Raw genomic sequence first — 23,432 nt, forward strand, 5'->3', positions numbered from 1 at the left:
ACCACCGGAAAATGCGTGCACCTCCTGCACCACTGCACCCTGTTGTTACCGTAGGTCCTTTTGCCAAATAGGGCATCGATTATACATCCTGTAACCCTCGTTCGGCTGGGGGGCATGGGTATATCATCATTGCCGTGGATTATTTCACCAAATGGGCCGAAGCGATGCCTACATTGAATGAAGACGGTCACACAACGGCGCAATTTTTGTTTAATCATGTCATTACTCGGTTTGGACTCCCTCAGGCTATCGTCACGGATCATGGAAAACATTTCCGTAATCACATGATGACGGAACTAACGACCCAACTAGGCTTGCGTCAAGATAGTTCGACGCCGTACTACCCTCAATCCAATGGCCAAGTTGAAGCTGTGAACAAAGTCTTGATCACAATGCTCTAATGTACCGTTGGTACACACAAGTCTAATTGGCATCTGATGTTGTTCCTTGCCTTGTGGGCCTACCGGACCTCTGTGAAGGACGCCACCGGTTTCACCCCTTTTCAGCTAGTTTATGGACTGGAGGCCACCCTTCCTATTGAATGTGAGATTCCTTCGTTAAAGTTAGCTGTCGAGTTGCTTCCCAACACCACTCCGGTGGAGGAACGGCTTCTTTATTTAGAACGGCTAGACGAGACCCGTCGCTTAGCTTCTCTAGCTATCGAAGCACAGAAGAAGAGAGTTAAGGCTCACTTCGACAATACCATTCAACCTCGTTCCTTTGTTGAGGGAGATCTAGTACTGCTCTATGATCAAGCTAAGGATAAGCTAGGGGCAGGTAAACTCGAACCCATGTGGCTAGGCCCCTATATTGTGAAGAGAGTTTTGCAGAAGGGGGTGTATGAGCTGATTGACTACGAAGGAAATCCTCTCGATAAGCCCCGTAACGGGCTTTATTTGAAAAAATACTATGCATGATTTCGTGCACCTAGTTTGTACATACGTGTCTTTTTAGCAAGTGTGTTATGTGTGTATGATTTCACGTTTTGCTTTGGTGTGAAGGCGTGTTTGCCTCTTATTGTGTTTTCTGCTTCTTGTGCAGATGTCTAGTGCACCTTATGTTGGTTTCGCTGATGGTGCCTGTCGTAGCACTTGCAATTTGTCTTCTGCGGCGTGGGCGATCTATGATCCTCACGGAGAGTTGCTAGATCTTCAAGGTGTGTGCTTGGGTCGTACCACTAACAATGTTGCCGAATATAGTGCTGTAATTGAGTTATTAGCCGAAGCAGTTGATCTCGGCATTCATGCATTGGTGGTGAACCTGGACTCTCAACTTGTCGTCCATCAACTCAACAGGCGATATTCCATCAGAGACCAACGCATTCTGAGGTTGTATTTACGTGTAAGATTGTTAGAAAGGAATTTTGATTACATCACATATCAACATATTCCGAGACGATTAAACACATTAATTGATGCATTGGCAAACCATGTATTAGACAGACATTTGCGTAACAGATAAACATTATACAAGAAGACACAAAAAACATAATAAGACCATAGGATAAGCACATGTATATATATATGTATGTCATAATGTTTTGCGCCGTGTGCATAAAAAATAAAATCCTTTTCCAAGCATAGTTTGCATGTGTGTTGTCATGTATGCTTTTAAGCTTGCGTAAAAATTAAAATATGTGGGTCGTATGTTATGCAACTGATACATTAGATTACATTTGTGTTAGACATTTGCATAGCATATAAAAACATCATCACATGTAAAAGATCCATCCAAAATCGGTATATATATATATCATGTGGCGCACCAAGGCGCTCAAAAATAAGTGTATATGTCTAGATAAGGCCTGTGTTCTCAGTACATCTGAGACGCATGTCTCTCAAAAAACATCAGTAGGAAATAAGACCTAGATGTCTACTGTGGTGGGTTATGCTCTCTGTATGCTACAGCCGCCGCGCCACCCGCCTCAAAAGGCGGTGCATCCTGGGTTCTACCCGCACTGTATGGATCTGAGATGCTATGGGGACCTCCTCTATCCCCTGGTAATCTAGAATCCCCGCCAGTAAGCCCTCGAGGTTTTGTATCACAGTATCCATCGTATTGACTCCTGGAGGAGCCAGGGCCAGGGCTCCAGCGCCTTGTGCCTCTCTCCATGCCTCTGGGGCCAGACCAAGGGGTCTCGTCGGTCCTACATCTGCATACCATAGCATTCATCGTAAAGACATCAACATGAAAAATTAAAAACATTACAAAAAACAAAAAATTAAAAAGAGATCAAGTGGCTTACCACCATCGTCCCAATGCTCTCCTACAGGCAGTGGCATGTCTCGATCTCCACGGAAGTCTATGCCAGCATATGGCCAATCCTCCACAAAAATAACCTGTCGATCCAGCCACTCTCGGAAATATACTCCCCATGCCACTGGTCGGCCGCCACCTCCTCGCGGCATGACATGGCCCCATTGACTAGCCCTCGTCTCCCGAGGGCCTCTGGGTGGATCCACGACCATGTCCTGTAGCTGTAATGCCGGTACCCGCTCCAGCATGAGCGGGAGTAAAAGCGACCCATAGCCAAACTGCTTCGACTCACCACGTCGGCAGTTGCTCAATTGTCTCTTCATACTGGTTGTTACTGCTGCTGCCCAGTTGAATATGGTGGGATGCAAACACTCGAGAACTAATAGGAGATGGGTCTTCGAAGCCTCGTGATTGGCCAAAGAGCCCGCTGCCCGGGTCACCATGAAGAGTATGGTTCGGAGGACGATGTCCTCCATCGTAGGAATAGCTACCTTCCCACTCCGCGTTTTGCGTGCCCGCGGGCACACCCGAGCCATCAGCATATCTAGGGTTTCACCACTGGGTTGCTGCCCCTCCAGAATGGGCATCTCACCTCAACATGATAACCCGGTCAAAAAATAGATATCCGTATAATCGAACTCGATATCACAGCCTCGAATCACAAACTTCCCATCAACAGGATTCCAGGCTCTGATTAGGAACTCGAGAAGATCAGGCTGTGTTCGTAGGCGCGGAGTGAGGAAGAATTTGAGTAACCCGCATGCCCGCATTGCATTACGGCACCCAGCATCGGCGAATGCCGCTATATCCTCATTATCATGAGCTCGCTCTTGCCAAACAAATGCCATTTTGTCCTGCATGGCCACAAAAAATCATTAGAGTCCTGACCGTTAAAATTTAAACGTTCAAATTGTTAAAAATTTAGTTTCGCGGCGTCAGTGCGACTGTTTTTAAAACAGTTGCGCTGATAATGGCGCCCTTTGTTTTTTTCCTTGGGTCAACGCGGAAGCACACGTGTTTTCCGCGCTGATCCGGTGGTGGTATGTGTAAATATTATTCGATCAGCGCGGACCCGATGAGGAAATCTGCGCTGACCGAGAGCGAATTGAAGTCCAAAAAATTTGCCCAAACTAACACTTCCCACTGTGAAAATACGGCTAAAATGATTCAAAATGGAGCGCAGGAGAAGGAGAACCTACCTGGAACAAATTGTAGGGTGGTTGATGTCCGCATGGGATGGAATTTGGTTCGTCAACCTCGCAGCTCCACAACGTCCTCCACGGCTCAAAATGGTAACAATGGTAAAAACCTCCTTTTACCCCCTATTTATGGTAAAAAATTATAATTAACTATCATTTTTTCATAAATGTGAGGTTTTGTGATGTTTTTTACCATGTGCTTGGTGCCAATGTCGTTTTACTATGTTTTTATGCATGTGGTACATATTATCTCGAATAGGTTTACGCGTGCGGTGTTTCTTGTGCAGATTCTCGTACCGGTGGGGTCACGACGGTCCTATACACACTTGGTCCCGCAACGTCGTCTTTAAGCTCTTTTTCGACGTAAAGCAAGAAAAGATGGCCGAGCCCCCTCTCGGCTCGTTAAAAAGAACGAGAGGCGGTCGCCTTTAAGGCTCTTTTTTCGACCGTTTAAACTAAAAAGATTGCCAGGTGTTTGTCGTTTCGAACTCGTTATTGGCTCCAAAACGACGTACTTCTGATCGCTTTTCTACTTTTTCGGGTCAAAGTCACTACTTATGAAAATTACTCCTCGATCATATTGGTCGGGCGGTTCTTTCGAGCATTGTTTTATACTTTTTCGGGCTCGAGAGACACAACTTTACGAAAAAGGACCCCCCTGGAGTTTTCTTTTCCGCTGTCTTTTCAGACTCTCTAAATAGGAAAAGACGCCAAGTTCTTCCTTTTTCAGACTCGTTAAAATTTAATGACATCGGACATCGTCGAAATGACGCTTTACAAGCATATGCTATCCCCGTCAAGCTTGTCGTCCAAAAATAATTGGGGTACCTGCCAGAAATGGTGGGGAAAATGGATCGGTAATAATTGTCGTGTCGGCAATATGTCGCTCTTGAATATGGCACTAGTCTGCATTCGTGTCTGGGTGGGGATTTCTCATCTTGTTTTACACTAGCCTCCGTGGGTTTGGGTTATCCTATTTGACCTCTCATCTGCTCATTGCCTTGTCACCGTGACCTCTGCTCATTTGATGTCAGATACTGCCAAATCCACTGTCGTGCCGTTGATATGTTCAAGAGAAGTTGACCTCTACAAACTTACAACCTCCCTCTAATACCTCACACAAAATATCTTATCCTTCTCTGTCTCGTGTCGATGATGTGGGAAGCATTATGACCCACCTTCGATCAAGGTTACTTCCTGTCGACTTCAGCTCATTATCCAGGAAGGTGACTTAGAGACTCCCTTCAAGTGCCTTAGAGCCTGCATGCCTCAATGGCAGGTTCTTCGTGTTCGACGTGAGGTTTTCATCATTGGCCTCCGATCGAATGATTCTGTGGGTGTTCGACACCAGCTCATTGAATCACACGCCGCGGATTGTACCTATAAGTACCTTGAGGACCATTGTCATTATTGGTGGTACCTCTCGCGTCTGTTAACAGTTTTCATTATTGGCTGGTAATCAGACGATGTTCATGCATGTTCGACTTCAGCTCATGTATTCACATGCTTGGACTTGTACTTTGTTCGGGTCGGGATGGAGCGCAAGACCGTGGATTTTTGTCTGTTGCAATCTAGGTTGTGATTTTGTGGATTATTATTACATGACTCGTTGATGGATGGCTGCGCCCATACCTGAGTCTTTTGGGATGGCTGCGACCATACCTTATTATCATCATGGTCTCTTCAGTTGGGTGGCTGCGTCCATGCCACAGACCTTCTTCGTATGTTTTTTGGATGGCTGCACCCATGCCTAGACTACATGTAATAGATTCTCAGAGATATCAGTTGTACGTACGTGCAGATTCTTCCTGATGGTGTTCCAGTTCAGCGAGTTTTGTAAAGCATTTCACCCCTCCCACTCTCTCGGGCTTCATGCTTTAGGGGGCATTTGTTACACAGTAATTTGTCACTGTCTCCCTGTCAGTCTCCCTACTGTGTCATGAGTTCAAATTAATCATGCTCTTTCTCTCTAATGTTTCCAAATGACCCACTTTGCCAAAGTTTTTCCCATCATCGCGACTGTTATTAAAATAACCGCGCTGACTGGCGCCTCATAACACAACGAATGCGCTGCCAGCGCGGAAGCACACGTGTTTCCCGCGCTGGTCGAATTTCATGAACCAGCGCATCTTCTATTCATATTGGGTCGCGCTGACATAACCTTCCCTGTTATTAAGATGCGATGTCAGCGCTCCAGTGCAGTTATACACCCGCGCTGATCTTGTTTGGGCGAGTTTGTTCTAACAGCCGGCCTTCCAGATGACTCCAGACCTGGTTGTTGGCCTTGTAAATGTCGCCCTCCCTTCTCTGGCATGTCTGTTTCGTCATTTGAGCCACCTTCCTTGGAGATAAGCTCATCCTCCCACCATTCATGGAGACTCCTTCTCCTATTTAAGCCTCTACCATTTCCATGAGCAGCTAGTTTTTGACAGTGTGGAATTGATAGTGCTTAGAGTGCTGCTGTTAGTAGGTAGTTGGTGTGACAAGTGTGGGATTGCTAGAGAGCTTAAGGAAGGTTGTGAAGTGTTGCTTTCTTGTGTGAGAGAGAGTTTTTGTCTTGGGAGATCTACCTCCAAGGGTGAATGCTTAAGAGACTTGCTGGCTGGACCCTCTTGAGAAGGATTCGACGTCAGAACTTTGGTTGTACTCTTCTCTGTTATTGATTAATAATAGATGACTACTATTATGGTTCCACTCTCATTTGTCTTTGTAATGGTTAATGTGAGTTATGTCCTTTCTGACTGATGTATAATTGCATTTATTAGATTTCACGCTTGTGTTTGTGTTTCTCTTTGTGTGTGCAGGTGTCTATCCACGAGGATTGTGACCGGCCAAAGCGAAGGAGCTAGAGCGACGTCTCTTCATCAAACATTAGCGTTGGAATCCAAGTAGGTCTTCATTGCCTACCTTGTATTTGCAATTAGGAACTTGCATAGTAGCATTGACTGATTGTTGCTAGACCCGTTCTGGGCTAGTAGGGATCGCCTCTATCCGTAGAGGGGATTTACCTCTCCAACAATGAAGACAATTAGTCTTCCAAAGACTAAATTCATGAAAAATTCTGAAGACAAATCCATCTCCACAACCACTACCTTGCACTTCCCTTTATTCAAAAAGATTTTGAATTCCACCAATTGTACATCCATAAAGCGTGACATTTCCATATCCATTTTTCACAGCAAGAGTTCTTGCTCATACACCATGCATTTCCTTACATCCATTCCTTACAAGCTTATTGCCATTTTCCTTGTCATTACCATTCCCCATCATTTCCGCCAATAAAACCCTGCTTGAGTCAAAGTCCTAGAGTCTAAGTATCATTGAAAAAAACACCTAGAGGCTTGCAAGCCTTAATGGCAAGTACTCTTGCCAATGAACAATGGGAGTACATTAATATCCCTTGTTCGTTGGATCTTGTAGGTGACTCGACCACGACAAATTTATTCGTACGAACAAAGATGTGTTAGGCATCCTGACTCTCATTGGAATCAATGGTGGGAGCTCTTGTGTTGGCTAGGGGCATTCATTAACAGCCACTAAGTCAACAACTTCTTGCTATGTTCGAAATCGACACATTTAATCACATAGTAAGATTTGTGCCATCGAGCGTTGAAGACTTGAAGACCCATATTTTGTAGCAGATGAAGCCAATTTCCTTTCATTGTTTTTCAGTTTGTCATCACTTGAGGACAAGTCAATCAATAAGGCTGGGAGGGAAATGTAACTTATATATTTTGTATACTTCCAAGCCTTATAGATTTTCAGCCATATTTAGCAGACTCATCGGATTCATCATCCAGCAGCAGAGGATCCAGCAGCAGATACAACTTTCAGCCATGTTCAGCAGACTCCTCAGATTACGACAATACAGATCCATCTTTCATCCACAACTTGAAGAAGAAGCTTCAGAGCAGAATTGTGGCAGCTGAACATGCATGATTCATCCACCATTTTCCCAACCAAGTAAAGAAGACTATGAACAACAGTTTTTGCAGCCATACATGCACAACTCTCATCCATTTTTGGAAGGGTAAGTTAAGATTTTCAGCCATATTTAGCAGACTCATCGGATTCATCATCCAGCAGTAGATACGACTTTCAGCCATGTTCAACAGACTCCTCAGATTACGACAATAGAGATCCATCTTTCATCCACAACTTGAAGAAGAAGCTTCAGAGCAGAATTGTGGCAGCTGAACATGCATGATTCATCCACCATTTTCCCAACCAAGTAAAGAAGACTATGAACAACAGTTTTTGCAGTCATACATGCAGAACTCTCATCCATTTTTGGAAGGGTAAGTTAAGGTATGATATTTTCTAACTTTTAACCATTAAATTCCTTGAAAAGTTAGGATAATAATTTTTGGAAAAGCTTCACTTCCTTTCCCCTTCTTTTCCCCATTTCACATAACTGCCCAAACCATCCATTTAAGGGGAAGGATACATTTACATACATGCTTTGTCACATTCATATCCACAGTCATATATCACATTCTAAACCCCACTTACCTTCAAAATATATTCACTATTACATGAGCATACAAATGGCTTTGTCATAAGTATTTAAAAGTTAATTGGATGCCAACACAATCATGGTTGTTACACAAGAACCAACCATGACGCATTCCAACAAAAATACTCTTCCATTATTACATGAGCATACAAATGGCTTTGACAAAAGTATTTAAAAGTTAATTGGACGCCAACACAATCATGGTTGTTACACAAGAACCAACCATGATGCATTCCAACAAAAATACTCTGCAATAAAAAGTAATATGCAAAGATCATACATTGAATGCAACAAACAAAATATGGTTGAAACACAAGAACCAACCAAGTTGTAGTTCATCAAAATAACGCTTTGCAAAAGTTAAGTAAATGATATCATGCAGTGTTTAAGCCAAAGCTCAAGTACCAGAAAGTAATGTAATATATTGCATGAGGACATGCAATACCTTTAGTTTGGGGGTATGTTGGGCCTCAAAATAGTCCCTATTTTCACTCCATTATTCACCAATATCTTCACATTTTACCTTCATGTCACCTCCATTCCACCTCCACATCATTACATTTACCTCATTATTGGGTTATAGCAATGCTTTTCCAAAGTTTATTAATTCTTAACATTTTAAAGTGAATTTATGGTTAAACTTTAGAAAATAATATGCTTATACTTATACCTAACAATTAGAATGAGTTTGTTGACATGTGTAGGTACAAAGGAAGCTTCTAGGGCATCTTTATGTGGCCTTGAATGATCAAATTCGAATTTGATAAGATAAGCCTCATGGAGAAGATCATGGACCTCATAGAGGAGATCATGGAGGATAGGGTTATGTGTCTAGATGGTTGAGAAATGTATGGAACTAAAGAGAGATTAGTGGATCATCATTATGAGTTTGTTATCTCATCTCATTGTATAAATAGGAGCACCTCCTCCATTCCAAGGAGAGGACTCTTGGAGCATTGTATCCAACTTATGATGGAATAGAATAAAGCTTCATTTTACATATATTTTCATTATGTAGTTTTAGATATCAGTTTTACATATATTTCCATTATGTAGTTTTAGATACAAGTTGCCTTAATGTAGTATATGGAATAGCTTGTCACTTTGTTCTTAGGAGAATTGAGCTCACTCTAGAAGGATCAAAGGAACATGTTATTTCATAGTAGATCTTATTTCATTTAATTGCTTAGATGTTTGAAGATTTGTTTGTGATTGATGAATGAGTTTTAAATTAGAATCTTATCAGCATATGAGAGGACAACCAAGGGTCTAAGTTAGGCTCTCTCTCCATTTGATTTGCATGATAATTGAAATTCATTCTTTTGATTTTATGTTTCAAGTATCATATGAGGAGATAACCAAGAGTCTAAGTTAGGCTCTCTCTCCATTGATTTATATGGTAATTGAAATTCATTCTTTTGTGCTTTTATGTTTCAAGTCATTTTATTTCTTATGCTTATGAATGAATCTTAGTTTAGTTTGGATTAGTACATGAGAGGACAATCAAGAGACTAAGTTAGTTTTTCTCTCTCTTTGAATCTGAACAACAATTAAAGTTCATTCTATTGTCTTCATTTCAAGTTTCTAGTTTTATGTAATCAATGATTTCTCTATGATACTGTAGGGAAGGACAACCAGGATCTCCTTAGTTAGGAGCCTCTTCCCTTGCATATTATATTGAATCGTAAATAATTTAGCTAGACATAGAGTTAGTTGCCTACTCTTGCATATATATTGCTGGCACCATCACAAGCTTACGAGTTTCCCTCGTTGATAATTTAATGCAGCAATTTAAGCCCAATAAATTTCCCAACAAGTGCTACAATCATGCCCAACACAACGTAAATTACTATTGTCTGCTATAGGAGCTGTTGATATTCAGGATTCGAATCTAATAATCTTCAATTTAGTTGATAGTACACCCCGCCTTCCTCATCAAATGGCTTTCCAGATTCCAGTGCTAGTAAAAATCAGGCCTTGCTTTCAGACTGTGATTGATGAAGGGGCTTCTACATGTATTATGTCGATCCAGTGTTGGAGATCGCTTGGTTCTCCCACACTCAATCAGTCTCTGACAATTCTAAAGGCTTTTGATGGCCGAGGGTTCTATCCTTTTGGTATTTTGGAGGATTTACCTATAGGGGTCGAAAGCAAAACCGTAAATCTAGATGTGGAAGTGGTTGATGCCCCTCTAGATTAAAACCTTCTCTTGGATCACAGTTGGTCTTATGCTATGACTGCTATTGTTTCATCGGTCTTTCGGCTTATCAAGTTTTCTCATAACGGAAAGATCGTTACGATAGACCAACTGAATTATTTCTCATCCGACCTAGCCTCTTCAGATAGTATTCAGTACGTCGGTAAAATGACTATCCCTTACAAGGATGTTGGCGTAGGTTTTATTAAATATTTTGGTTTTCTGGGAACTTTTTCCTTCCCTCCTCCTAACGTATTTCCTTCTATTGCGACTATTCATATGATTTCATCAAACACTGTTACTTTTGATGATCCTTGCATTGTACCTTCCGATTCTGAGGTGGATTCATTTGATGGCGCGATGCCTTTGAGTCCCCTTGAAATTTCATATCAGGCGGTATAATCGTTTTCTGATTCCTGACCTACCGTGAGGATAGTTTCTTCCTGTCTCAACCTCGTTAAAAAATGAAACCGGATGTCGCGAGGATAGTTTCTTCCTGTCTCAACCTCGTTAAAAAATGAAATCGAATGTTTCAAGGATAGTTTGTTCCTGTATCAACCTCGTTAAAAAATGAAACAAGGGTTTTGGAGCATAGTTCCTTGTCTTGTGTCAAGCTCGTTAAAATATGAAACAAGGAGTCATGAGCATAGTTCCTTGTCTTTTGTCAAGCTCATTAAAAAAATGAAACAAGGAGTCATGAGCATAGTTCCTTGTCTTGTGTCAAACTCGTTAAAAAATGAAACAAGGAGTCATGAGCATAGTTCCTTGTCTTGTGTCAAGCTCGTTAAAAAATGAAACAAGGAGTCATGAGCATAGTTCCTTGTCTTGTGTCAAGCTCGTTAAAAAATGAAACAAGGAGTCATGAGCATAGTTCCTTGCCTTGTGTCAAGCTCATTAAAAAATGAATCAATGGTTTTAGAGCATAGTTCCTTGTCTTGTGTCAAGCTCGTTTAAAAAATGAAACAAGGGTTTTGAGGATAGTTCTTTTCCTGTGTCAACCTCATTAAAAAATGAAACAACTCCCTTGAGTCTTTCGAAGATCTCAAAAGTGAACCTTCATTCCTTCCACCTGGTTGAATGCAATGAAGCTTGGGGGTCATGTACCTTGATTTGAGTCATTATGCCGGGGGCATGCGAACTTGTAACAAGCATAGTTTTTCATTTCAAGCTTGGTTAAACATGAAACTGAATCCAAGCAGAGTTCTCTATGGTTCAAGCTTGTGTAAAAATGAACTCATACCCGATTTACATCTCGTGGTTGCCATTTTTATCCACTAAATTCTGCTAGATGAGCCTTGGTTGTTTTCATTCCATTGCCACCATCTTTTTGGCTGATCATATGCTTTCACTTGGTTGTTTTTCCTTTCCTAAGAGACCACAACTATGAGTGGTTTTGTTAGCCAACCTCTTAACCATTACATGTTTTGAGCAGTTCCACTATTGCTGAAACCAGTTTCTACCCTTTATACCACTCCTTCCTCTAGGACGAGTTTTCTTTAAGCTCTTTTTTGACTAGTAAAATATGAAAAGATTACCGAGTTTTTCCCCTTTTAACTCGTTAAACGGAATTAAAAGGGCGGTCCACTTACAACTCTTTTCTGATCGTATAAACATGAAAAGATCGCCAGATTTTTGTCGTTTCAAGTTCGATATTGGTTATAAAATGACGCGTCTTCAATCGCTTTTTTACTTTTTCGGATCGGAGCCACTAATTATGAAAAGTACTCCTTGATCGTAATGGTAAAGCGGTTCTCTCAAGTATTGTTTTATACTTTTTCGGGCTTGAGGGACACAAATTTACGAAAAAGGACCCCCATGGAGTTTTCTTAAGTTTTTCCTCTGACTCCCTAAAATTGAAAAACACCGAGTTTTTCCTATACTGGACTCATTCAAATTTAACAGTAAAGGACCTATTCACTTTTAAACAGGAACGAACCACTCCTTCTTGGGGTTCGAATTTTAAACTAAGATGGACTCATCCGAAGGATGAGCTTATAAACAAGCAAATGTTATCCTCCTCAAGCTTATCAAAAATAAAGAGGTACTTGCCAGAAATGGTGGGGGAAAAGAGAGAAAAATGAACTTGTTTGTTACACTTTGTGTTTTAGAAAAGCAGTTAACCACTCTTGAACAAGACACTTTTTGTTCACTTGGGTTGGGAAATCCTTTGCCTAACAGTTAATCAAACCATATTGAAAGTCTTCAATCGGTTTCTGGGTATTAGCTTTGGGTCAATTGTCACCAAACCATTTGTAGTGTCATTATGTGTTCAAGAGGTTAGTTCAAATAAACCATTCATCTGCAAAATATCTGTCATCCATTTTGACCATCCTTGAGTCAGTCCTTGCTAATATATTTCTTCAAAACTTGATCTATGATTTCGTGTTGTGGGCTTGCCTACGACAGATCGCTTTTTATCAACTTCAGCTCATTATCTAGAAAGATGATCTAGAAATCGTCAGTAGCTTGAAATCTGCATGCCCTAATGGCAGGTTTCTTGCCTTCGACGATAGGTTGCATCATTGACCTTCGATCAAAGGATTCTATGACATGTTCGACATCAGCTCATTTATTCAAATTTCATGGATTGTACTGAGTACTTTGAGAGCCATTGACATTACTGGTGGTTTTTCTCACACTTGTTAACAGTTCACATCATTGACTGGTAATCAAGTGGTTTCTACCATGTTCGACTTCGACACATTCATTCACATGGATAGAATTGTACTAGTTTGGGAAGCAGAAATCAAGACCCTGGATCTAGTTTCTACCATCCAGGCTGCGGGGAATTTTGTTATTCATTATATAATGGATTATTCATAAACAGATGGCTGCAACCATACTATGTCTACATATGTCTATACTCCTGATATATTACAAAATCATTCCTATATCAGAACAGTTTAGTTAGTTAGTCGGTTTTCTAGTCAGTTTTAATCTGAGTATGGGAATGCCTACCTTAGCGATGATATGTTCACATATATATATATATTTTGCATTGAATGTTTTTACAGGTTCTGAATGGGGTGTCCATAGGATGATTCTTGAAATGATAAAGTACTTCACTCTTCATAGATGACAAACTCTATCTTCATCTATTACAGACTTCGCACTTTAGGGGGAAATCTGTTGCACAAAAGATTGTCACCTTGACATTCTGCAAACTGTGTGAGTCCATTACCACTCATACTTTCCTCCTTTGCAAGTCTTAAGCCTCATTTGCTCATATCAAGCCCTGAAAATAAGAGAAAGCCCTCAAAAGTCTCTAAAACTCTGGTTCTGCACTTTCTTTTTGCATTACCTGCGGTCCCGCACCTAATGGTCATGCCTCTTGCACACCTGACCGCTCTTTCTCTGTGTTATGGGTGAAGAACCCTGTAAAATTTAAAAAGGCACGACTATATTATGAAAAACTCACTTTTATTCATTTCTAGAAGCTTCTGGAAGGAATCTTGAGGTGGCAAGTTCGCTCTCTTAAGGTTCACGAATCCCATACCTTAAGGAGCTAACCCCTTGATGTGAGGAGCTTATCCTTTTGAAGGAGGACTCTATCCCTTCATAGGTGGACCTGTAACCTCCTTTCTCTGCACTATAAAATGAAGCATTGGGCTGGTTACTTGGGAGGTTGAAAGCTGAATATTTTTGAGGTGAAATGCTACTGGAACTTAGCCTTCTTAGTTGAGTTTTTATGAGGAGAGATTACATACCTCTAAGATCTCATTTGGAGGAGTGCAAGGCTTGTCAAAGTAAAGGAAATTCCTGTTTCGGACCCCAGGAAGAGCTTGTTCAACATCAAGGCTGAAAAGGTTGTAAGTTTCTTCTACTTCAAAGTTGATACAAATAAGTTTGTTTTTCTCAATAAGCTGTTGCTTTATGGTTTATTTTATGGATTCATTGATCACCATAATGGACATGATTTATGATATTAGCTATGCATGTGCTATTTGATGTTTGCTTGTTTGTGATTGCAGGTTCTCAAAAGGAAACTCTTTCGGACGGTTGAAGGATGGCTGCTACAAACTAGTATTGGACTTAAGGTATGGTCTTAACACCTCTATAGTTTTTATTTATGAATTGCATATGTTTAGAGAAAGATAGATTTATTTGTCTGCTTGTTTCTAGACTATCTTTTGATACTAGGGAGATAGGCCTTGTCCGCAAGATTGATTTATCCAACCAACACACCTCAAGGGAAGAATGAAGCGGTAAAAGGAAAGAAAGGAGGGAGAGAGAGAGAGGATAAAAAGGCATATGTTCCGCGACCATCAACGACGCTGAGTGGAGCTCGCATTTAATTTTCGTGAAAGATCCGCGGTTCTTCCAAAATTCGAATTCCTATAAAAGCATATATGATTTAAACCTCTTACCTACTCTCCCCCGTGTCATATTTTCTACAGTGATGTGAACGGTCCTAGATTCCTCACCCACTGCCGCAATGCGTTGCCTTTGCTGCGCTGTAACCCCGCTCGTGACTTCTGACTAAGATGATGAATCCGTGCCCTGTTCTTGAGTTTCCCTTGGAGCAGTCCTCTGTTTCCCTCAGTTATGCTCCCCTTCCCCCTTAATGCTTGAGCGAACTCTTCATTCGTGGGATTCCATTACAAATCAATATATAAGTAGCCCCACGTCGCAAAATAGGATAAACATGCAACACTACCCAATAAAACCATTGAGCGCGCCTAACTGCGGAGTTCCGCACCAACGCCAACGCGATCGCACCCGCAAGGATCACTTCCATTGTCTCCGCCGAGCCACACAAAAAGAGGGGAGGGTGCAACACTAGGACTTCGCGAGAGGTCATCCATCCGCATACTACTCTAGTCCTAGCGCACTTAACTGCGGAGTTCTGATGGGATCTGGTGCATTAATGTTGGTATGATCACACCCGCAAAGATCTCGCCCCCTCTCCCTCTTCAAGGGAGACTGCTGAGCCACAGGCAGGGTATGGGGCCCATCCATGGCCCTCAAACCGAAGTCATTCACCGTGGTGTGGGAGCTCACCCTCTTGTCGGTGCCTCCCGCCTCGCAGGGAGCCAACTAACCAGGGGAAGAACGAAACAGGAAAAGGAAAGAAAGGAGGGAGAAAGAGAGGAGAAAAAGGCGTAAATTCTGCGATCACCGACGACGCTGAGTGGAGCTCGCGCTGCCTTTCCATAAGTGATCTGTGGTTCTTCCAAAAGTAGAATTCCTACAATAGCATATATGATTTAAACCTCTTACCTACTCTCACCCGTGTCATATTTGGTATAGTGATGTGAACAGTCCTAGATTCATCACCCATTGCCATAATGCATCGCCTTCACTGTGCTATAACCCCGCTCGTGACTTTCGACTGGGATGATGAATCCGTGCCCTGTTCTGAGTTTCCCCTTGGAGTAGTCCTCTGTTTCCCTCAATTATGCTCCCCCTCCCCCCTTAATGCTCGGGCAATCTCTTCATTTGCGGGATTCCATTACAAATCAATATATAAGTAGCCCCACGTCGCAAAACAAGATAAACACGCAACACAACCCAATAAAACCGTCAAGCGCGCCTAACTCCGGAGTTCCACACCAACGCTGGCACGATTGCACCCACAAGGATCACTTCCACTGGCTCCGCTGAGCCACACAAAAAGGGGGGAGGGTGCAACACTAGGACTTTTCGGGAAGTCACCCATCCCAGTACTACTCTAGCCCAAGCAAGCTTAACTGTGGAGTTCTGATGGGATCCGGTACATTAACGCTGGTATGATTGCACCTGCAAAGATTTCGCCCCCTCCCCCTCTTCAAGAGAGACCGCTGAGCCACGGGCAGGGCATGGGGATGATCCATGGCCCTCGATCTGAAGCCGTTCGTCACGGTGCGAGAGATTGCCCTCTTGGCAGTGCCTTCCGCCCTGTGGGGAGCCAATGAACTAGGGGAAGAATGAAGCGGGAAAAGGAAAGAAAGGAGGGAGGGAGAAAGAGAGAGAGGAGAAAAAGGCGTAAGTCCCACGACCACCGACGACGTTACATGGAGCTCACGCTGCCTTTCCGTGAGCGATCCATAGTTCTTCCAAAATTCGAATTCCTAGAAAAGCATATATGATTTAAACCTCTTACCTACTCGCCCTTGTGTCATATGTGCTACAGTGATGTGAACAGTCCTAGATTCATCACCCACTGCCACAATGCGTCGCCTTCACTGAGCTCTAACCTCACTCGTGACTTTTGACTAAGATGATGAATCTGTGCCTTGTTCCCGAGTTTCCATTTGAGTAGTCCTCTGTTTCCCTCAGTTAGGCTCCCCCTTCCCCCTTAATGCTCGAGTGATCTCTTCATTTGCAGGATTCCATTATAAATCAATATATAAGTAGCCCCATGTCGCAAAACAAGATAAACACACAACACAACTCATTAAAACCGTCAAGCGCGCTTAACTGCGGAGTTCCGCGCCTACATTGGCTCGATCGAACCCACAAGGATCACTTCCACTAGCTCTGCCGAGCCGCACATAAAGGGGGGAGGGTGCAACACTAGGAATTCCTGAGAGATCACCCATCCTAGTACTACTAGACTATCCCAAACACGCTTAACCGCGTAGTTCTGATGGGATCCGATGCATTAACGCTGGCATGATTGCACCCGCAAATATCTCACCCCCTCCCACTCTTCAAGGGAGACCATCGAGCCATGGGCAAACCATGGGGTCCATCCATGGCCCTCGATCTGAAGCCATTCGCCGTGGCGAAGGAGCTCGCCCTCTTGGTGGTGCCTCCCGCCCCGCGAGAAGCCAGCGAACCAGGGGAAGAACGAAGTGAGAAAAGGAAAGAAAGGAGGGAGGGATAGAGAGGGAGGAGAAAAAGGCGCGAGTCTTGTGACCACCAACGATGCTGCTTGGAGCTCGTGCTGCCTTTCCATGAGTGATCCATGGTTCTTCCAAAATTCGAAATTCTTAGAAAAGCATATATGATTTAAACCTCTTACCTACTCCCCCCTGTCATATTTTCTATAGTGATGCAAACGGTCCTAGATTCATCACCCACTTCCACAATGCGTCGCCTTCGCTACGCTGTAACCCCGCTCGTGACTTTTGACTAAGATGATGATTTCGTGCACTGTTCCCGAGTTTCCCTTGGAGCAGTCCTCTGTTTCCCTAAGTTATGCTCCCCCTCCCCCCTTAACGCTCAAGCGATCTTTTCATTCACAGGATTCCATTACAAATCGCTATATAAGTAGCCCCATGTCGCAAAAAAAGGTAAACACGCAACGCAACCCAATAAAGCTGTCAAAGGCATAAGTCCCACGACCACTGATGACGCTACGTGTAGCTCACGCTGCCTTTCCGTGAGAGTTCTGCGGTTCTTCCAAAATTTGAATTCCTACAAAAGAATATATGATTTAAACCCCTTACCTACTCTCCCCCGTGTCATCTTTGCTACAGTGACGCGAATAGTCCTAGATTCATCACCCACTGTCGCAATGCGCTGCGATCCCGTTCGTGACTTCTGACCTGGATGATGAATCCGTGCCCTGTTCCCGACAGACAACGTTGCATGGAGCTCGCGTTGCCTTTCTGTGAGAGATCCGCGGTTCTTCCAAAATTTGAATTCCTACAAAATCATATATGATTTAAACCTCTTACCTACTCTCCCCTGTGTCATATTTTCTACAGTGATGCGAACAGTCCTAGATTCATCACCCATTGCCTGAATGCATCGCCTTTGCTGTGCTGTAACCCCGCTCATGACTTCCGACTAGAATGATGAATCCATGCCCTATTCCTGAGTTTCCCTTGGAACAGTCCTCTGTTTTCCTCAGTTATTCTCCCCCTCCCCCCTTAATGCTCGAGCGATCTCTTCATTCACGAGATTCCATTACAAATTAATATATAAGTAGCCCACGTTGCAAAACATGATAAACATTCAACACAACCTAATAAAGCCATCAAGTGCGCCTAACCACGGAGTTCCGCACCAACGCTGATATGATCGCACCCCTAAGGATCACTTCCACTGGCTCCGCTGAGCCGCACAAAAAGGGGGGAGGGTGCAACACTAGGACTTCCTGGGAGGTCACCCATCCCAGTACTGCTCTAGCCCAAGCGCGCTTAACTGCGTAGTTCTGATGGGATCTGGTGCATTAACACTGGTATGATCGCACCCACAAAGATCTCACCCCCTCCCCCTCTTCAAGGGAGACCAGAGAGCCATGGGCAGGGCATGGGGCCCATCCATGGCCCTTGATCCAAAGCCATTCGCCATGGCGAGGGAGCTCGCCCTCTTGGCGGTGCCTCCTGCCCCGCGGGGAGCCAACAAACAAGGGGAAGGGCGAAGCGGGAAAAGGAAAGGAGGGAGGGAGAGGGAGAGAGGAGAAAAAGGTGTAAATCCCGTGACCACCTACGATGCTGCGTGGAATTCGCGTTGCCTTTCCGTGAGTCATCCGTGGTTCTTCCAAAATCTAAATTCCTACAAAAGCATATATGATTTAAACCTCTTACCTACTCTCCATCGTGTCATATTTTCTACAGTGATGTGAACGGTCTTAGATTTATCACCCATTGCCACAATGCGTCACCTTCACTGCAATGTAACCTCGCTCATGACTTCCAACTAGGATGATGAATCTGTGCCCTGTTCTCGAGTTTCCCTTGGAGTAGTCCTCTGTTTCCCTCAGTTTTTCTCCCCCTCCCCCCTTAATTCTCGGGCGATCTCTTCATTCTAAGATTCCATTACAAATCAATATATAAGTAGCCCCACGTCGCAAAACAAGATAAACAAGCAACACAACCCAACAAAACTGTCAAGTGCGCCTAACCGTGGAGTTCCGCACCAACGCTGTCGTGATCACACTCTCAAGGATCACTTCCACTCGCTTCGTCGAGCAGCACAAAAAGGGGGAGGGTGCAACACTTGGACTTCTTGAGAGGCCACCAATCCAAGTACTACTCTAGCCCAAGTGCGGTTAACTGCGGAGTTCTGATGGGATCCGGTGCACTAATGGTGGTATGATCACACCCACAAAGATATCTCTCCCTCCCCCACTTCAAGGGAGACTGTCGAGCCACGGGCATGGCATGGGGCCCATCCATGGCCCTTGATCTGAAGCTGTTCGCTGCAGCGAGGGAGCTCGCTCTCTTGGTGGCGCCTCCCACCTCGCGGGGAGCCAGCGAACCAGGGGAAGAACGAAGTAGGAAAAGGAAAGAAAGGAGGGGGAGAGAGAGAGAGGAGAAAAAGGCGCGAGTCCCACGATCACCAATGACGCTGCATGGAGCTCGTGCTACCTTTCTGTGACCGATCCGCTGTTCTTCCAAAATTTGAATTCCTACAAAAGCATATATGATTTAAACCTCTTATCTACTCTCCTCTTGTGTCATATTGCTATAGTGATGCGAACGGTCCTAGATTCATCACTCATTGCTGCAATGCATCGCCTTCACTACGCTGCAACCTGCTTGTGGCTTCCAACTAGGATGATGAATCTGTGCCATGTTCCCGAGTTTCCCTTGGAGCATTCCTCTGTTTCCCTCAGTTGTGCTCCCCCTCCCCCCTTAATGCCCGGGCGGTCTCTGAATTCGCAGGATTCCTTTACAAATCAATATATAAATAGCCCCATGTTGCAAAACAAGATAAACACGCAACACAACCCAATAAAATCGTCAAGCACGTCTAACCGAGGAGTTCCACACTAATGCCGACGCGATCACACCAGAAAGGATCACTTTCACTGGCTTTGTTGAGCTACACAGAAAGGGGGGAGGGTGCAACAATAGGACTTCTTGGGAGGTCACACATCCCAATACTACTCTAGCCCAAGCACGCTTAACTGTGGAGTTCTGATGGGATCTGGTGCATTAACACTAGTATGATCGCACCCGCAAAGATCTCACCCCCTCCCCCTCTTTTGAGGGAGATCGCCGAGCCACAGGTAGGGCATGGGGCCCATCCATGGCCCTCGATCTGAAGCCATTCGCCGCAGCACGAGAGCTCACCCTCTTGGCGGTGCCTCCCGCCTCACGGGGAGCCATCGAACTAGGGAAGGAACAAAGCGGGAAAAGGAAAGAAAGGAGGGAGAGAGAGAGAGAGGAGAAAACAACGCGAGTCCCATGACCACCGACGATGCTGCGTGGAGCTCGCGCTGTCTTTCCGTGAGCGATCCGTGGTTCTTCCAAAATTTGAATTCCTACAAAATCATATATGATTTAAACCTCTTACCTACTCCCCCCCCCTGTGTCATATTTTCTATAATGATGCGAACAGTCCTAGATTCATCACCCACTGCCACAATGCGTCGCCTTTGCTGCGCAGTAACCCGCTCGTGACTTCTGACTAGGATGATGAATCCGTGCCTTGTTCCCAAGTTTCCCTTGGAGCATTCCTATGTTTCCCTTAGTTCTACTCCCACTCCCCTCTTAATGCTCCGGTCATCTCTTCATTCACGGGATGCCATTACAAATCAATCCCCAGGTCACAAAACAAGATAAACACGCAACACAACCCAATCAAACCATCGAGTGCGCCTAACTGCGAAGTTCCGCACCAACGCTGGCATGATCGAACTCGCAAGGATCACTGCCACTGGCTCTGCCGAGCTGCACAAAAAAGGGGGGACGGTGCAACACTAGGACTTCCCGGGAGGTCACCCATCCCAGTACTACTCTACCCCAAGTGTGCTTAACTGCAGATTTTTGATTGGATCCTCTGCATGGATGCTAGTATGATCGCACCCAAAAAGATCTCACTCCCTCCCCCTCTTCAAGGGAGACCGCCCAGCCATGGGCAGGGCATGCGGCCCATCCATGGCCCTCGATTCGAAGCTGTTCGCCGCGACGCGGGAGATCGCCCTCTTGGCGGTGCCTCCCGCCCCACGGGGAGCTAGCTAACCAAGGGAAGAACGAAGCGGGAAAAGGAAAGAAAGGAGGGAGAGAGAGAGGAGAAAAAGGCGTAAGTTCCACGACCACCGATGGCGCTGCGTGGAGCTCGCATTGCCTTTTCGTGAGCGATCCATGGTTCTTCCAAAATTTGAATTCCTACAAAAACATATATGATTTAAACCTCTTACCTACTCCCCCCCCGTGTCATATTTGCTATAGTGATGTGAACGGTCCTAGATTCATCACCCACTTCCGTAATGCGTCGCCTTCGCTGCACTGTAACCCGCTCATGACTTCTGACTAGGACGGTGAATTCGTGCCGTGTTTCTGAGTTTCCCTTGGAGCAGTCCTCTGTTTCTTTCAGTTCTTCTGTCCCTCCCCCCTTAATGCTCGGGCGATCTCTTCATTTGCGAGATTCCATTACAAATCAATATATAAGTAGCCCCACGTCGCAAAACAAGATAAACAAGCAACACAACCCATTAAAATTGTCAAGAGCGCCTAACCACGGAGTTCTGCACCAATGCCGACGCGATCGCACCCGCAAGGATCACTTCCACTGGCTCCGCCGAGCCGCACAAAAAGCAGGGTGGGTGCAACACTAGGATTTCCCGGGAGGTCACCCATCCCACTACTACTCTAGGCCAAGTGCACTTAACTGGAGAGTTCAGATGGGATCCGGTGCATGAATGCTGGTATGATCGCATCGACAAAGATTTCACCCCTTCCCAACCTTCAAGGGAGACCACCGAGTCACGAGCAGGGCATGGGGCCCATCCATGGCCCTCGATTGAAGCCGTTCACTGTGGCGCGGGAGCTCGTCCTCTTACTGGCGCCTCCCACCCCGTGGGGATCCAACAAACTAGGGGAAGAACGAAGCGGGAAAAGGAAAGAAAGGAGGGGGAGAGAGAGAGGAGAAAAAGGTGTAAGTTCTGCAACCACCGTCGGCGCTGCGTGGAGCTCGCGCTGCCTTTCCGTGAGCCATCTGCGGTTCTTAAAAAATTTGAATTTCTACAAAAGCGTATATGATTTAAACCTCTTACCTACTCTCCCCCATGTCATATTTGCTACAGTGATGCGAACGGTCCTAGATTCATCACCCGTTGCCGCAATGTGTCGCCATTACTGCGCTGTAACCCACTCGTGACTTCCGACTAGGATGATGAATCCGTGCCCCGTTCCCAAGTTTCCCTTGGAGCAGTCCTCTGTTTCCCTCAGTTCTTCTCCCCCTCCCCCTTAATGTTCAGGCGATCTCTTCATTTGCGGGATTCCATTGCAAATCAATATATAAGTAGTCCCACGTTCAAAACAAGATAAACATGCAACATAACCCAATAAAATCGTCAAGCGCGCCTAACCGCGAAGTTCTGCACCAACGCCGGTGCGTTCGCGCTCGCAAGGATCACTTTCGCTGGCTCCATCGAGCTACACAAAAAGGGTGGAGGGTGCAACACTAGGACTTCCCAGGAGGTCACCCATTCGAATACTACTCTAGCCCAAGCGCGCTTAACTATAGAGTTCTGATGGGATCCAGTGCATGAACATTGGTATGATAGCACCCGCAAAGATTGCGTCCCCTCCCCTTGTTCAAGGGAGACTGCCGAGCCACGGGCAGGGCATGGGGCCCATCCATTGCCCTTGATCCGAAGCCGTTCACCACGGCACGGGAGCTCGCCCTCTTGGCGGCACCTCCTGCCTAGCGAGGAGCCAGTGAACCAGGGGAAGAACGAAGCCAGAAAAGGAAAGAAAGAAGGGAGAGAGAGAGAGAGAGAGAGGAGAAAAAGGCATAAGTTCTGTGATCACTAACGACGTTGCGTGGAGCTTGCGCTGCCTTTTCGTGAGCGATCTGCGGTTCTTCCAAAATCTGAATTCCTACAAAAGCATATATGATTTAAACCTCTTACGGAACTCTCCCTCATGTCATATTATCTATAGTGATGCAAAAAGTCGTAGATTCATCACCCACTGCCGCAATGTGTTGCCTTCACTACGTTGTAACCCGCTCGTGACTTTCGACTAGGATGATTAATCCGTGTCGTGTTCCCGAGTTTCCCTTGGAGCAATCCTCCATTTCCATCAATTATGCTCCCCCTCCCCCATTAATGCTTGGGCAATCTTGTCATTGGTGGGATTACTTACAAATCAATATATAAGTAGCCCATGTCGCAAAACTAGATAAACACGCAATACAACCCAATAAAACCGTCAAGTGCGCCTAACCGCGAAGTTTCGCACCTACACTGACGCAATTGTGCTCGCGAGGATCACTTCCATTGGCTCTACCGAGTCGCACAAAAAGGGGGGAGTGTGCAACACTAGGACTTCCGGGGAGGTCACCCATCCGGTTACTACTCTAGCCCAAGCGCGCTTAACAACGAAGTTCTGATGGGATCCATTTCATTAACGCTGGTATGGTCGCACCTACCAAGATC

General features: G+C 44.8%; 8 pseudogenes; all 8 read right to left on the bottom strand.

Moving 5' to 3' along the window:
- Positions 1–14,936: 14,936 nt before the first annotated feature.
- On the bottom strand, positions 14,937–15,055 carry LOC149198596 (5S ribosomal RNA; annotated as a pseudogene).
- Positions 15,056–15,790: 735 nt separating this feature from the next.
- LOC149198597 (5S ribosomal RNA) lies at positions 15,791–15,909 on the bottom strand (annotated as a pseudogene).
- Positions 15,910–18,173: 2,264 nt separating this feature from the next.
- LOC149198598 (5S ribosomal RNA) lies at positions 18,174–18,292 on the bottom strand (annotated as a pseudogene).
- Positions 18,293–19,027: 735 nt separating this feature from the next.
- Positions 19,028–19,146, bottom strand: LOC149198599 (5S ribosomal RNA; annotated as a pseudogene).
- A 738-nt stretch (positions 19,147–19,884) lies between these two features.
- Positions 19,885–20,003, bottom strand: LOC149198600 (5S ribosomal RNA; annotated as a pseudogene).
- Positions 20,004–21,590: 1,587 nt separating this feature from the next.
- On the bottom strand, positions 21,591–21,709 carry LOC149198601 (5S ribosomal RNA; annotated as a pseudogene).
- Positions 21,710–22,442: 733 nt separating this feature from the next.
- LOC149198602 (5S ribosomal RNA) lies at positions 22,443–22,561 on the bottom strand (annotated as a pseudogene).
- A 743-nt stretch (positions 22,562–23,304) lies between these two features.
- Positions 23,305–23,423, bottom strand: LOC149198603 (5S ribosomal RNA; annotated as a pseudogene).
- Between the last annotated feature and the right edge of the window lie 9 nt (positions 23,424–23,432).

The sequence above is a fragment of the Pinus tabuliformis genome, chromosome 2_1, assembly GCF_031772625.1.
Source record: "Pinus tabuliformis cultivar Carrire ecotype Pingquan chromosome 2_1, CPIR1, whole genome shotgun sequence".
In the NCBI taxonomy this organism is placed as follows: domain Eukaryota; kingdom Viridiplantae; phylum Streptophyta; class Pinopsida; order Pinales; family Pinaceae; genus Pinus; species Pinus tabuliformis.